We start from the raw sequence: 15,698 nt of genomic DNA, 5'->3' as shown, positions 1-15,698 counted from the left end.
ACCCCCCCCCCCCCCCTACATTCCATACTCCCATATCTCCAACATATTCCGCAGCGCTGTACACAGTCCATAGTCATGTGATTATGTGTCCCTCGCACTCTGATGACTTCAGGGGTTTACCTAGAGATCAGAGGGCCCCAACAAAACTTTGAATGGGCCCCCCAGTAACCCCTGAAGAAAAAGGAGTGGACGCAGAAGATATTTGCAGGTACCTACATACAGGCAATAATTACCCCAACACACATCCTGCACACCGAGCTCTCTCCGGAACCTCGTGGGCTGTACTTCCTCCTGGGAAGTCACCCTCTGACCTCTCCTATGGCATTGTGGGGCTCGGGCTCCTCCCCCTGGCCATAAGCCACACCTACTGCTGAGAAGAGAAAAGGCCAGCAGCCAATCACAATCTTGTTCCCTCCCCTGGGCAGCCCTGGCATGCAAAGTGGCAGTAGAAGGAGCAGCAGTTCCAGGGGCAAAACCCCTCACCCCTTCCGGGGCCCCTGTGACTGGGGGTAATAGTTAGCCCTGATTGGCTCTCTCTGCACCCTGACATTTCGGTGGTGGGATCTTCCATCAATATTTCATGGCTCCGTCCCATTACTATGGGGTTGTCATTGGATTGGAATTTATATAGCGCCAACATATTACGCAGCGCTGTACATTAAATAGGGATTGCAAATGACAGATACAGACAGTGACACAGGAGGAGAGGATCCTGCCCCGAAGAGCTTACAATCCCTTATTACCCCCGTCGCCCCTCTCTCATCCTCTAATACCCCTCATCTTTCATCCTTCCCTTGTCATCCATCATTTTCCCATCTCTCATTCACACGGCTGCTTCTTGGGAACAAGGAACATTTCTTTGCCAATCTTATCAGGGCATCAGGGTGGATGTTACCCCCGGGGCAGAAGGGGAGGATTTGGATTGCAGGGGTGCAGCCAAACCAATAAATCAGTTGGGTGTTCAAAGCATCGAAATGAAATCAGTGATCAGGAATAATTGATTAGCAAAACTTCATGGAAAATATTATGAACAGTGGGGGTTTGATGTTGTCCAAGCCTGCTGACAATGCCGGGTGTCTGGCTGTGTTATGGAGATGCTGGAAGGTTCCCCATTTCTCTAGAATCGTCTCCATCATTATGCTTGGCCCATGAATTAGAGATCTTCGGACCTCTGACCGGTTCTAACCAGCAAACTGCACATAGGTCAGATTTACCCTGATTGCCCCGGCAGTATCAGATTTACCCCTATTGCCCCAGCAGGGTTAGATTTACCCCTATAGACACACCATGGTCACATTTACCCCTAAAGCCCCAGTAGGGTCAGATCTACCCCTATTGCCCCAGCAGGGTCAGATTTACCTCTATAGACACAGCAGGGTCAGATTTACCCCTAAAGCCCCAGCAGGGTCAGATTTACCTCTATAGACACACCATGGTCACATTTACCCCTAAAGCCCCAGTAGGGTCAGATCTACCCCTATTGCCCCAGCAGTATCAGATTTACCCCTATAGCCCCAGTAGGGTCAGATTTACCTCTATAGACACACCATGGTCACATTTACCCCTAAAGCCCCAGTAGGGTCAGATCTACCCCTATTGCCCCAGCAGGGTCAGATTTACCCCTATAGACACAGCAGGGTCAGATTTACCCCTATAGACACACGGTGGTCACATTTACCCCTATTGCCCCAGCAGTATCAGATTTACCCCTATAGCCCCAGTAGGGTCAGATTTACCCCTAAAGCCCCAGCAGGGTCACAGTTAAACAACCAATGGCTCTGCCAGGAAAATAAAAAATGATGGGGAGAAGGATTTCTATATATATAGGAATATGGAGGCCAGGTACACCAAGCTATGTGTCTGCAGAAATGGCTGTCCTGTGACTTCACTTGCTGCATGCTTCTTCTGGATCAGTGATTCATATATGTCCAGGCAGATGGCGGGGTGCCCACACTGTCACTAAATCATAGGAAAGAACGTTCGCTTTAAGGCAACCTCCCTCTCATGGTCCCATAGGACATCCAGGGGTGGAGGGAGCTGCCATGTTCATAGGGACTTCCCTGGTACAGATAACTGTCATGAAGTTTAACATACGGAGGCTGTTGCGGAGTTCCCCCCAAATTCTCTGAGCATTGCACGGTCTGACATTGGGGAGAATTTGCTGGGACATTCACTCCTGAGAATATTGACAACCTAGGTGAATGTTTCTCACCGGTGAATAATCTTTCTCTCTGTAGAATGATGGCGTTCACATTGTTTGACCTTCTAACTCTTCCCAGATTGATGATTGCTGATATCTTTCCTCCTTGGCATTGTGGTAGCACACACCTGAATGCTGCAGACCAGCGAGCTGCCTATAGAGGGCGCCACACTGACTGATAATCAATGCATGTGATGGGCAGCACCCGGCTGATACTTACCCTACTCATTCCTATGGGGGGGTTCTGAATTATTCACACCCAGCTTCTCCAATGTTATAAATAATGACACGGTGTGCTGTGTTGGTCTCCTGAGTTTGGAATTATTGGATTTGTGGGTCAGATGAATGTTTGATTCACACATTGTGTATCTGGGGTATAGGCTGCAGATGACACCAGAAATACGAGCTACAATTCCCCAGAGGAGATATAAAGTTTGTTCTGGGCTGTCAGATAATGACCGCTACGCACACAGCCGCCCCCAGGTCACCGGTTGGGTGTCACCGGTGTATATTTGTGTGTTTTGGCAGCGGTGTCTCCCCCGGGGTGACGCTCTCTCCAAGCTTGCCATCTCCGTCACTTTCACACACCCTTTCCTGTCCGCCCTGTCTCTTCCTCTGGAGCCGTGCCTGGCATTATCCATCAATCCAGCTCCATGCCAGATAACCCGTGACGGAGCGCCATGCTGCTGGCCCATGTCTACCAAACACTGCTACACAAATAAAGGGGAGCTCCAGAGAACACAATCCATGAGCTGGATCTCACCTGCCCTACCTGGGAATGTACAAAAAGGCAAAATGAGATTTTCTTTTTATTAGTTTAGGATTTTATTTCTCCTTGTGCCCCCCCCCCCATTTATTTGTCCTGCTGATCATTGTTACTAAAACACAAACTGACCACAAAACTTTGAGTTGGTATTGGGGCAATAAGTTAAGGGAGTTTTCCCCATTGGCCGCACCTATTTCAGGGGCAAATTTCTGGAATGAAAATTTTGTTCACTTTCTAGAGATTTCCTTTCATTTCCTGTTGTGTCTTTAGGACAGGAAGTGAAGGGAATTGGGGAGCAGAAAATAACCCTCCAGAAAAAAAAACTATTTTGTGTAGTGGTACACTTTAAGGTTTGAGACATTTATATCTGATTGTTGGAGCTTCATTCATGGTGGAACATTCCAATTCTTTCTGTGCTGGTTGTTCCTTGCAAATTAGGTGCAGGAGGTGTCAGGGAAATGGGGGGGGGGGGGGCTGTGTCCCTTTAGGGCAGAAGGGCCCTATCCAGGGTTTTACCGGGGGCCTTTAGTCTCTGGTTTTGCCCCAGTCCCCATTGATTGTGCTATTCATATCAAGCAGTAGGTTGCTATAGAACAAGCGCCCTCTCCTGATTGGTCGGGTGATGGATCGCAGTGACCCCCTTTAATAAGGTCTCACCGGTTCTGCTGAAGATAGAAAAAGGAAATGGAATTTCTTTCCCAGGCGGAGAGCCAACGCATCGAGTAGAGCCAAAGCCCTTCCAGCCAATTGCGTTACTGAGTTTTCCATCAGAGATTTTGGAATCCAGGAATAGGGATGAGCGAGTGAGATTTGTAAATTCGATCTCGCGGTGAATCGGGACGTTCTTAGCGAACATTTAAGGGAGAGCGGCCTTCTGATTCGCCATGAGGTTGTTTTCTCGACGAACAAACGAGGGAAAATGCATGGGGGGCGGGAACGGCGACTATTTCTGGCAGGAATAGCGCGGCTGGGAGCGAATCATTTGCTCCCAGGATGCACAGCAAGGCCCAACAGCCCAATCAGGTGAGATCTGAGCGCAGGTATATATACAGGGAATGGGGGAGGGGTTAGTCACTCCATCTTGTGTTCTATGTGAGGGAGAGACGTGCATTGTGACAGGGACAGGTTAGGAGCCTTCTGTATATCTCGAAATATACAGATTGTGCAGTTTTTGTGCAGGAGCATAGACAGGAGTTAGCGTGGCTAATGTGCCTGTACCTCCCGATCACCGTGATGTCACCTGGGAACCACCGGTGCGTGTAAGGACTAGCAGCAGTTCCAAAACAGACGTAGAGGAAAGGCAGCAGCAACAGACTGGGGATAGAAGGGGCAGCAAATCTGCCTCATGTGAGTCCCAAAGAACACACAGACAAGTGGGCACAAGCAGGGGAACAGTCAGAGACAATGTGACTGTGGGGTATATGGAGCAGACGAAGGGCACCCAGCAGAGGCAGGTAAAGAAACAGAGCAGCAGAGTGGTTGCACGCACCTCTCCAGTGTGCTCCTTTTTCATGCTGAAAGACAATGACAGGGGCATAGCAATCTCCATCCTGTGCCACAGGCAGATTCGAAGAGGACAGGCAGGTTCACATTTGGGTACAACATCCCTACTTTCCCACATGCGCAAGAACCACAAACCAAAGTGGGAGCAGTACTTGCGTTCTCTTGAAGGAGGTGCAACCCCGTCATCGTCTCTTCTTCCACCAACATTGGCTCCTTATCCACCTCCAACTGTCATTGCTACTACGTCTCAGGAGGTTGGTGCCAGTCAGACTTCCAGCTGCGAGGAACTATCAGCTTCTGCCTGCAGGTTTTGTGGCGTCAGACAACGTTTGTCGCTGCAAGATGGGTACTCCAGTGACCCCTTCAGCTCCCGTAGCTCCCAGTCTCATCAGCCCACTCTACCAGAGTTCTGCACAAGGCATCAGGCTATGGGCCCAACCAACAAAAGAGTAATTGAGCCAAACTATTGGCCTTGCAGCCACTGCCGTACAAGCAGGCATTACTGCTCCCACACAGCTGTACCCAGTTTACATGCACATGTAATGGGTAACCTCTCCCGGGCATTGTCATTCTTGGTGTCTAGTCAAATCCACGTCACCATGGACAGCTGGACAACCAGGCACAGAGTGGGTCGCTACCTGTCCTTCACCGCTCACTGGGTGGTAGTCTGCAAGAGGTATTGTAGCACCTGGTACCCCCGCCAAGGGTTGTGGTGGTAAACCATGGGCCCCCCCAGTCCTCTCCCTCCTCCTTCATTCCTTCTACCGGCAAACCTCCTCTTTTCACCACTCCTGAAAGGCCAGCAGCGGAGGACACTGTGGTTAGGCGGGCACGCCACTACGGCTCCCGCAAGCACACGTTGCCAGGCAATGCTGAAACTGGTGTCTTAGGGGGAGAAAAGTCACAACGCCAGAGAACTCTCGTCCGCTTTGCACAGAGGGATTGAGGCCTAGCTGACCCCCCCCCCCCCCAGCTCACAACAGGCAACGTAGTGTGCAACAACGAGGCCAAACTTGTGGCCGCACTCCGTAGGTCCGCATAACACATGTGCCCTGCTTTGCGCACGTACTGAACCTGGTGGTGCAGAAGTTCCTCCACACGTACCCAGGACAGCAGGACTTACTGAGACAAGTTCGCTCCATCTGCAGCCATGTATGCCGATCCGCTACTGACGCCTCGGCGCTTAGCAAGATCCAGCGCCAACAGAGGCTGCCACGGCATAGACTGATTTGTGACCCTGTGACTAAATGGAACTCCACCCTGCACATGCTCCAGCGTCTGTTTGAGCAAAAGCTAGCTATCCGCCATTACTTGGTCAGCGTGGTGCATGGAGGCAGCGGGGCCCTTGGTACAGCCACACAACTGAGCTATTTTTCCAGTGGCCAGCGGCTGCAGATGGAGACACTGTGCAAGGTACTGACCCGCTTTGAGCAGGCGTTGTGAGTCGGGAGCGGTCAGGCTGGAACGATGTCATACCCATCATCTTTCTGCTTGGCGATGGGAGAGGAGGGCAAGAAATGGGGGAGGAGGATGAGGGTGACATTACACGCCATAGTGCACAGCCAGCATCAGGAGGTTCAAGAGGAAGAGGAGGAAGATGATTATGATGATGAGGGAGACCATGTTGGGGCTGCTGGACAGGACCCATCCAACACACATTTGTGCTGTCATGCCCCAGGCATTGTGCGAGTGATGGAACAAAAGGAACTGCTGCAGCTGGAAGAGGAGGAGGTGGGTGATGAGGAGGAAGATGTTTTGGTGCCTACTGAGGGACAGGAGGAGAATGAGCCCAGGGAACCCCTCTTTCATATGTGTGTCTACATGTTGCAATGCCTACGGAGGGACCCCCGCGGCATGATTACTGGCTGCCCGCCTTTCTGGATCACCGCTACAAAGACAAAATGTCACAATTTCTACCCAACCCGGCACAAGAGAAAGAAAATGTGACCCGCCTGAGCAGAATATTATGCAACCGGCTGTGTGAGGAGTTCCGGGCACCACATTCCACACAGGGACACCGCCTCCACCGTATCCTCCTGTAGCGGCAGCAGTTATTAGGAGGATGCCGGTCCTGACAGTAGTGACGCCATTAATTTTTGGGTCCGCAGGCTTGAAATCTGCCAGCAGTTGGCACAGTATGCCATCAAGCTTCTTTCGTGCCCGGCATCCAATGTTCTGCCTGAAAGAACATTCAGTGCCGCTGGCGGAGTGGTAACAGACAACTGATCACGACTGACGAAAAATGTCAATCGCCTTACCTTTTTGAAAATGAATGAAAGGTGGGTTACTAACAACTATCATACCCCCACTGCAGATGGAAACCCCCCAGTACTGCCACACTGATAGGTACCATTGCCTTTGCCTAATTTTTCAGCTAAGTATTGTAAGATTGAGGGTTGGCATTCATGTCATCCACTTCATGATGCAAACTAACAATATCGTCTACCTTCCTACCGCTTCCGGCACCACAGACCACAGCAACAGTGCTGGCACACAAAACATCTTGGTCTGGCCCTTCACAAATTTCATATATTTGTATTACACACTTCCGGGTGGCATTGACAATGCATTACACCTAGCTCTCCATGACTCTTACCAATGCGGTCTCCCTGGGGATAACTGACCAGGGGCCACACACTGCTACTGCTCTTGCTGACCCACGATCCATCTCTGGTTCTCCATTCTTTTGCCTAATGTCACCGCGCTACTTCTCCACAACTTTATGGGTGGCATTCCTAACACATGTCATCCAGGTCATGATGCCAGCTAGCAATTATTATGAATAAACAGAATTTATATAGCGTAGGATAATATGCAGCTATGTAAGTTAAATAGGGGTGCGTACATTAAATAGTAATGCGTTCTCCTGCTGTTTAGACGGCAGAGACTGTTGCTAGTGGGTGGAGTTCTCCCTTTCTCAATGTCCTAATGTTTGTGCCGCCTTCTGGACACGTTCTATCACACATAAATCCTATTTGCCTGCTGTCACATTGCTGCCATTTTCTGGAAAACCACAAAGTCTTTTGGAACTTTTGTATTTGCCCCTTGTTGCCATTATTCTCCTACACACACCTAGCAGATTTGGTGGTTCTAACATGTATAGGGGCTTTGCTATTAATGTTTAAAGTCGGCCCGTTGACTTTAATGTATTTGGCAAAACTGATTCGCCAAAATTTCGCTGACCCACCGGAAGTTTGAGGAAATTTTTACGAGACTGTCAGAGGCCTTCTCACTCATCCCTATCCAGGAATTCATTACCATCATGGAGGGACCATCATGGAGGAACCATCATGGAGGAACCATCGTGGAGGGACCATCATGGAGGAACCTATAATGGAGGAACCATCGTGGAGGGACCATCATGGAGGGACAATCATGGAGGGACCATCGTGGAGGAACCATCGCGGAGGGACCATCATGGAGGGACCATCATGGAGAGACAATCATGGAGGGACCATCATGGAGGAACCATCATGGAGGAACCATCGTGGAGGGACCATCATGGAGGGACCATCATGAAGGGACAATCATGGAGGGACCATCTTGGAAGCACAGTCATGGAGGAACCATGGTGGATAGACAATCATGGAGGAACCATCGTGGAGAACCATTGTGGAGGGACCATCATGAAGGGACAATCATGCAGGAACCATCGTGGAGGAACCATTGTGAAAGGACCATCATGGAGGAACCATGGTGGAGGAACCATTGTGGATTGACCATCATGAAGGGACAACCATGGAGGGACCATCGTAGAAGGACCATCGAAGAGGAACCATCAAGGAGGGACCATTGTGGAGGGACCATCATGGAGGGACCATTGTGGAAGGACCATCGAAGAGGAACCATCAAGGAGGGACCATTGTGGAGGGACCATCATGAAGGGACAATCATAGAGGGACCATCATGGAGGAATTATGGTGGAGGAACCATTGTGGAAGGACCATCATGGAGGAACCGTGGTGGAGGGACAATGGTGGAGGGACCATCGGGGAGGAACCATCATGGGGGACTGAGCTTCTCAGACTCCAAAGATTGGGGGGAGGGGGTAAATCCTGGGGGTCTTACTGTTCCCCGTGCTGCTCCTCCTTCTGTATCCCCTTACATGGGTGCTGTGACTATGGAGGGACTCCGTAATACATTACAGGATCTGTTGGAGGGATTCCCCTGACTTCCTGTTCTGTCATCATTAACTATACAGGAAATGAAAAGAAATCTCCCAAGTGAAGCTCAGACAGGAATCAGACCGGAGAGTTCTGGGTGGAGTTGGCTTTTGTCAGGTGTGGCCCCTCAGGTTGTATCCGGGGTTCTGGTGCTCGCTTGTCCAAGGAGGATTTGGGGTGTACAGGACAGGGGGGTCATATTATTAGTGAGGCCCAATGTGCCAGAAACACAGCTCACCTCAGAACACGCTACAAACACGCTAAGAGCACGTGACCACGGCATGTTCACCGCTTTCTCTATGGAAGCCCCGGAATGCTTTGCCTCAATACCAATGCTGTATCCATGGCAGCCAATCAGATTCTTCCTCTCTGTACACATGACAACAGTGACTGCTGGGTGTTGCTATGGACAACGCAGACATCTTGTTTCCAGGCGGCTGTGTTTGGTGACTCACGGCCCGTGTGCGGGAAATATTCCTGGTAATCCGCTAACTCATTTTACCCTCAATGTTTCCTGAGGGCTGAGGACAAACATGACAGGAAATCCCAGAGATGTGAAAAGTTCCTAAAATAAAGTCCCTGCCAGACGTGGGGTCACAGAACTCATCATACAACCAGGCCTGGGTATTACGGGTCACTGAGGGGTGACAACTGGGGTCACGGTGAGGGGCCGGCACCCTATAGGTGCATTATTGGGGACTTTCCAGAGTTTGGGGAGACCCCACCAGACAGCACCCCCGGGATATCTGGTCTGAGACCCGCCCCCTGCTTGTGGTTGGTCAGCGATTGCCATCACTCTGCTCCTTTCTCCTGGGTTGGATGAACAGCGGCAGAATCTGATTGGCTAACAGTGCTGCCCCTCCCCCAGGCTGATATAAAGTCACATTGACAATTTGTAACAATTCTTTTATCTGATACAACATTGGAAGACATTGCTTCACAGCTGTCCTAATATAAGCAATGACATCACAGCTGTCCTGATATAAGCGATGACATCACAGCTGTCCTGATATAGGCGATGACATCACAGCTGTCCTGATATAAGCGATGACATCATGTTCGGTGTCACAGGTGTACCCCAGGGTTCAGTATCACAGGTGTACCCCAATGTTCTGTGTCACAGGTGTACCCCAGGGTTGAGTTTTGTCTTTTTAACCTTTCTATAAGTGGGGTCCAGAGATGGGGAACATAGATGGCAGAAGAAGGCAAATGTTGCTGTTCCAGTTTAGGCCAACTATAAAATCCCAGATTTGGTTCTGCTAATGCTGATTATTGCCAAAGTTCAACCCGAATTTGATATCAAAGCCTGTCCCCCATAATTCCTGATTTAGCAATTTTTGGGGTAGGGGAGGCCCTTTAGAGCCCGGGTGGCTTCTCCAGGAGCTGCTCCGGTGAGGAGGATGAGCTGGGGACGATAAGCCCCAGGATATGGTAGGATAGTGGTAGGGGCAGAATGGTGAGGGGGCAGTGTTGGTGACACATGGCAGATCCCCTAGACCTATAATATTGGATGGTGCTGCGTCCTTGTAACAAACTCCTGCTGCATGAGACAATATTAGGGTTTGTTACACGTTGTATATGAAGTCACAGCACCATCTACTGGTGGCCAACAATAAAAACACACAAAAGATAATATGAGAGCAAGTCACCCATCCTACCCAATGCTAAATATTAAAAAAATGCCTGATGAAACGGGATTTTATTATTTTCCTTTTATATAAATGTTTTAGAGATAAACCACTATGGATATATTTATTCACATTCATTTTATTGGCATTTCTATTGATATTGTACTGAATGTTAGCAGCGATGGCTGCATTGTGTGCCCCCAAGCATTTTCCTGTATTCTCAGGTTACAATAGGTACCTCGGTTTATATTTGGGTTGGTTTATACTTGGGTATACTGAGGGGGAATGGGGGGGGGATGTTCTCCTGGTTGGAGTAAGACAATTAAAGGGGGGGGGGGGGTAACATAACTGATGTGGAAGGTAAAGTCGGCACAAACGGAGTGAAATGTTATCCATGTGAGGTGGGAAGGGGGGGCAATGTCTTTCTTGTCACCCAAGGAGAGCGGGGTTGTGGGGGTGACATCAGTTAGGTCTCTGATATCCCATTGGTGGAGGGCCCAGGTGTGATGGAGGAGAGGTAAGCAGGTGTGGAAGGAATATGGAGGATGTCATGAAGGCTCCAACTTACAATCAGAGCCATGAGAAGTACACAGCGACATCCCCCTCCTAGATTGTCAGCTCTTCAGGGCAGGGTCCCCTCCTCCCCCGTGTCACTGTCTGTCATTTGTAACCCCTATTTATTGTACAGCGCTGTGTAATATGTTGGCGCTATATAAATTCCCCGGGAATGATGTGAGATCTTTGTGTCTCCATTGGCAAAGGTTTTGGTTGGTGATATTCTTTCACCGGGTCACTCTATTTACAAAGCAGTGAATCTGACATTCCCTTAAACATTCCCAGGTGAAGAATTAATTACTGCCTTGAGGGAATATTTGAGGGAATGTCAGATTCACTGCTTTATAAATGGGGCCCTAGTAATCTACGGAATGAATTCCAAAGCAGAAATATTTCACATCCTTATAAGAACAAACAATGCGTTTACGTTGTGTAATCCTAAATGTTCACCTGTAGCCGGAGGTGTTCACCAGCCGAGTCACATGACTGTCTATGGGCGAGAAGCCGAGCCATGATACCACACATCAATAACAATCGTGTGAATATCAGATGAATCGTGACATTCATGGCTGACCAATATTCAGTTTAATCTTTGGTGAGTATGTGTAGATGCAGCAGGGGGGGTTGGTGTCTCCAGACATGCAGCAGATCCCTGATTGGCCGGATCATTCTGGGGAGCGCTGTATGCTGGGTGTGGGTCGGAATGATGATTCTCAGCAGAATGACATTGCCGTCATATGATAAGAATCTTATGGCGATATCAACACGAATCTTCCGGGTATAGACAAAGCACAGATTGGTGAGGGTGTTGGAGCCGAGGACGCCTCTGACTTAGCTTAGATTAGGTGAAGAAACTACAAGTCAGAGTTCTTCTTTATCTGCATAGGATTTTGCATGGTTCCTCGGGGGTTGGCACTCCTCCTGCAGCACTGAGGTCCCAACTTCAAACACTGACCAGGACACAATCTGCATGGAGTTTGTATTCTCCTTTTGTGGGGTTTCCTCTCTAAAACAAGCTGAGAGTTTTCTGTCTTCCCCCTAATATTGACCCCAGACCAAGGCAGAGCCATAGTGAGGGACAGGAAGTCACATGACCATGGGCTCTGTACAACGCTGCATATTATGTCAGTGCTATATAAACACAAGATAAGAATTACAGAGCTTCTCACAGCTGCCAATTCCCTTCCTGCTGTATGGATCCTGACTGGCCAGCAGATGGCGCCATTGTACCAGATCTGGGGCACCAATCCTCTGCTGGCTTCACATTTATCTGTGTTGGTTTTTGCTGTTTCATATTTCCCTTAATTTATTCTCATGGGTTGGATGTGAAAAACTTCCTGCTGTATGATGGCCGGTGTCACTAGACAGCACATGGCAACAAAGGCAGAGCCTAGAGCCCACTCCATGTGCAGGGGCCCAACTGTAACTTTCAGTTCTGTGCAATCTGTGCAGGGAGGGTGCAGCTGGTTGACTTGCCCGGCTCTTCACATGGCACTGACTGGCGGGGTGACTGATGGGGCCAATACAGGCAATGCAAATGTGGGGACTGCACAGCTTATCAATGTCAATCAGAAGAATGGGGGCCCCAAAGCTGCTGCCTGCCTAGAGCCCCATTCTTAACTCTTAGACACAGGGAGAGAACCGCTGTCTGACCCTGGGACTGCTGGGACTTGTAGTTCTGTATTGGCTGTGGGCTGCCATCTGGAATTTTGGGGCCGACACCCTGAGATCTGCTGGGACTTGTGGTTCCCCCATTGCTGGATATTACTGAGGAATGCTGGAAGTCGTCATGTTTATTGCGGTTGAATGGCTGACTGGTCGTTGGTGTTACCGAGATTCTTTCTTTTCTTGGCCCCAGGAACCCCCCAATTGCAACTGTGACCCTGCGAATGTATGAGGGGCAATAGATAAATACCCATTACCCACCAAATGAGGGGGCACTTGTATGGGCATGGGGATGGGCCTGACATGTGACCAGGGAGTTATGGCACTGGTCATGTGATCAATGTCATGGTTCTGGTCCCATGATAAAGGTCCAGGTTACAAAGGAGAACTGTTGAATATCCAATACTGGGATCATTTGATTGGCTGACCCCTGGGGCCCCAGATTCACCCTACAAAAGGTCCAAGGGAGCAATGTGAAAGTTTTGTATTTCAATGGCGAGGACTCAGCACCGCCTATAGATGGGACTCCGCTGACTGATTGCACCTCCAGGAGCTCGGTCTTTCTTATATCAAATCACAAACCTAAAATTACCAATGGCTGCACCTGTGTCCCATCCCCCCACATATATGTACAGTATGTACACCGGGTCTATGCTGGAGAATCTTCCAGGTCCTACTAAAGGAGAGCATGGAATTAGGACATTCCTCTGCCCATTGGGTATTTTCCCTTTTTCGGACCATTCTCTGTAAACCCCCGGAGATGGCTATGGGTGAATATCCCAGCAGCTGCCCGGCACCGCTACCGATCCATGATCAATGTCACCCCAATCACCTTCCTTCAGTCTGATGCTCCGTCCTGTCTACATACCGAAATACATTGCTGCCCTGTGATTGGCTGATGAGATATTTAAATTACCAAGCAGTTTGACAGATGTACCTAATAAAGTGGCCGGTGGGTGTATATGTGGTTATATATATTCCGGAATGTTCTCCAGTTTATGGTATGTACATACAAGCAGACCCCATCTGACAGAGGGACAGGTGCGAGACTCTCCAAATATTCCCGGCACCATGACTAATCTCCCATCACAGAGATCTGATTTATTATATAGACAGCCGGGTCGCTGCCCATTGGCTGATATATACAGAATATAGCGATCCTGTGCAATACCGGCTATATGGCTGACTGGTCAATGGTGCCACCAAGATTCTTTTCTTGGCCCCAGGAACCCCCCGATTGCAACTGTGACCCCACTTCCCCCTCCCCCTCCAGGTCCTGTGTGATTGGCCTCCACGCAAACTTCCACATTGGAGCTGCTGGGGTCACCTGGAAAATATTCATTGAACCCTGCGAATGTATGAGGGGCAATAGATAAGTAACCATTACCCACTAAATGAGGGGGCACTTGTATGGGCATGGGGATGGGCACTGATCATAACTGGTGCAATACACGGAGTACTCCGAGCAACGACCTATAGAATAAACATGAGGTGTCATAAGGAGCTTTATACCCCACCCCCAGGGGGCAGCATTCTGCCCTTACAATAGTAACCAGTCAATGGACCAATGGTTTGGACTGAACGGGAAAGACTTTGACACCCAACAACCCAACTTATCCTATGGTGCCATAAAGAGCAATTCAATCCCCAGCTCAGCCACAAGAATCAAAGTGACCAAATATAAAACACGAGAAGAATATACAAAACGCAAAGTACTGGCCCTGAGTAACCTTATGTGTGGACCCGCGCCATCCTTACCCCGATCTATGGAGACCAATATGACCCAGCCATATATAAAGGGGTTTGGGTCAGCACCACACAGAACCTTCCAATCCACAGTGCCATGCCCAAAATACAAAACAGGGGGAATATTTATCTATTGTGGCCCTAAAGGGGCCACCTCGACCTACAGGACAGAGGAAAGGAAACATTCACAGAGCTCATAAACTCAGAACAGAAAGTGAATGTGAACGGAAAATAAACTTCCAGCAGGAATCTAAATCTAGAAACGGCCTGAATCTTCCCCAGCACCAGAAATAACGCTACAGGACCCGGGACCCTGCTGTATGTGGATGACCTGGAAGACAGCCTGGAAGTGCCATGGCATAACATGGGCATTACCCATCATTGTAAAGAGAGTAAAAATCATGGCGTCCAAAAGAAAGAGCACAAAACATATTCAGAGTTACCAAAAAATAATTCTCTCTCCGTCCTTCTAATACAGAGGTCAGCAAACTTTTGTGGCCCCTTACCCCGGCCGCGGTGAATAGGGAAGGGAGGCATAAGGCAAGAAGTCTCAAGAGCCGCGGGTTGCCCACCCCTGCCGGGATTAGGCTGATCAACCAGGGGGCATTAGGCCGGAACAAACTACTGGCTAGGCCGTATCTGCCCTAAATGCCGGAGTAATAATAAATACCCCATCATATGAACCCATCAGTTATAGAAGTTAGGAAGGACATGGAGGGCATATAGAACCTTCCATGCCATCAGGAGCCAGCCGTACCACCTAAACCCCCCCTAAATATCTGGCGTCATTACCCCAATCCTCATTTATGGTAGTGAATGGGCTTCTGTCACCGACCCAGATCAACCCAGACAAGACTCGGACCCCACAGAAATATTCCACCTGGAATTCTGCAAACATTCTACAAATCCATTGGAGCGCCTCCAATCCTGGGCGCTATCATACTGGCAGTGCCTACCAATCAGCAGCCCCAACCTATGCCACCATCAGCTCTTACTGACCAATAGGAAAGCCAAACCACGTGGATGATAACACATTGGCTTCTTCTCCCAACAATGTGGCCCAAAAAATCCCAAAATGAAAGGCGAGACAAACAATCCAAAGAGAAAAACACGGGAGAAAAGAAACAATAAATTCCCAGAAAATACTGCAAAACCACAAAGACAGTCAGACCCCGAGACTACAGTGTCACTCCCACCGAAGGGGACACAAATATCCCTGGACTCTGCTATATGTGGATTTACCCCATCCCCCTTTATATTACCCCTAATAACCCCAGAACACCTGGTGACCCTTTTACCCTCTTCTCTCCTTTATACTCTCATTTCCTGTCCCCCCATGGTAATCTTCTATCCCCCTATGGGGGTCTCTCTGCTTCCCCACATAGTCCCCACATAGTCTCCCCCCCACATAGTCTCCCTCCCCCATGCTCTCTCCCCCCTCATGGTCCCCCCCACCATGGTGTCCCCCCCAT

Source organism: Pyxicephalus adspersus, chromosome 5 (genome assembly GCF_032062135.1).
Source record: "Pyxicephalus adspersus chromosome 5, UCB_Pads_2.0, whole genome shotgun sequence".
Taxonomy (NCBI): domain Eukaryota; kingdom Metazoa; phylum Chordata; class Amphibia; order Anura; family Pyxicephalidae; genus Pyxicephalus; species Pyxicephalus adspersus.
The sequence above is the reverse complement of the archived record's forward strand: the minus strand, read 5'-3'. Positions refer to the sequence as shown.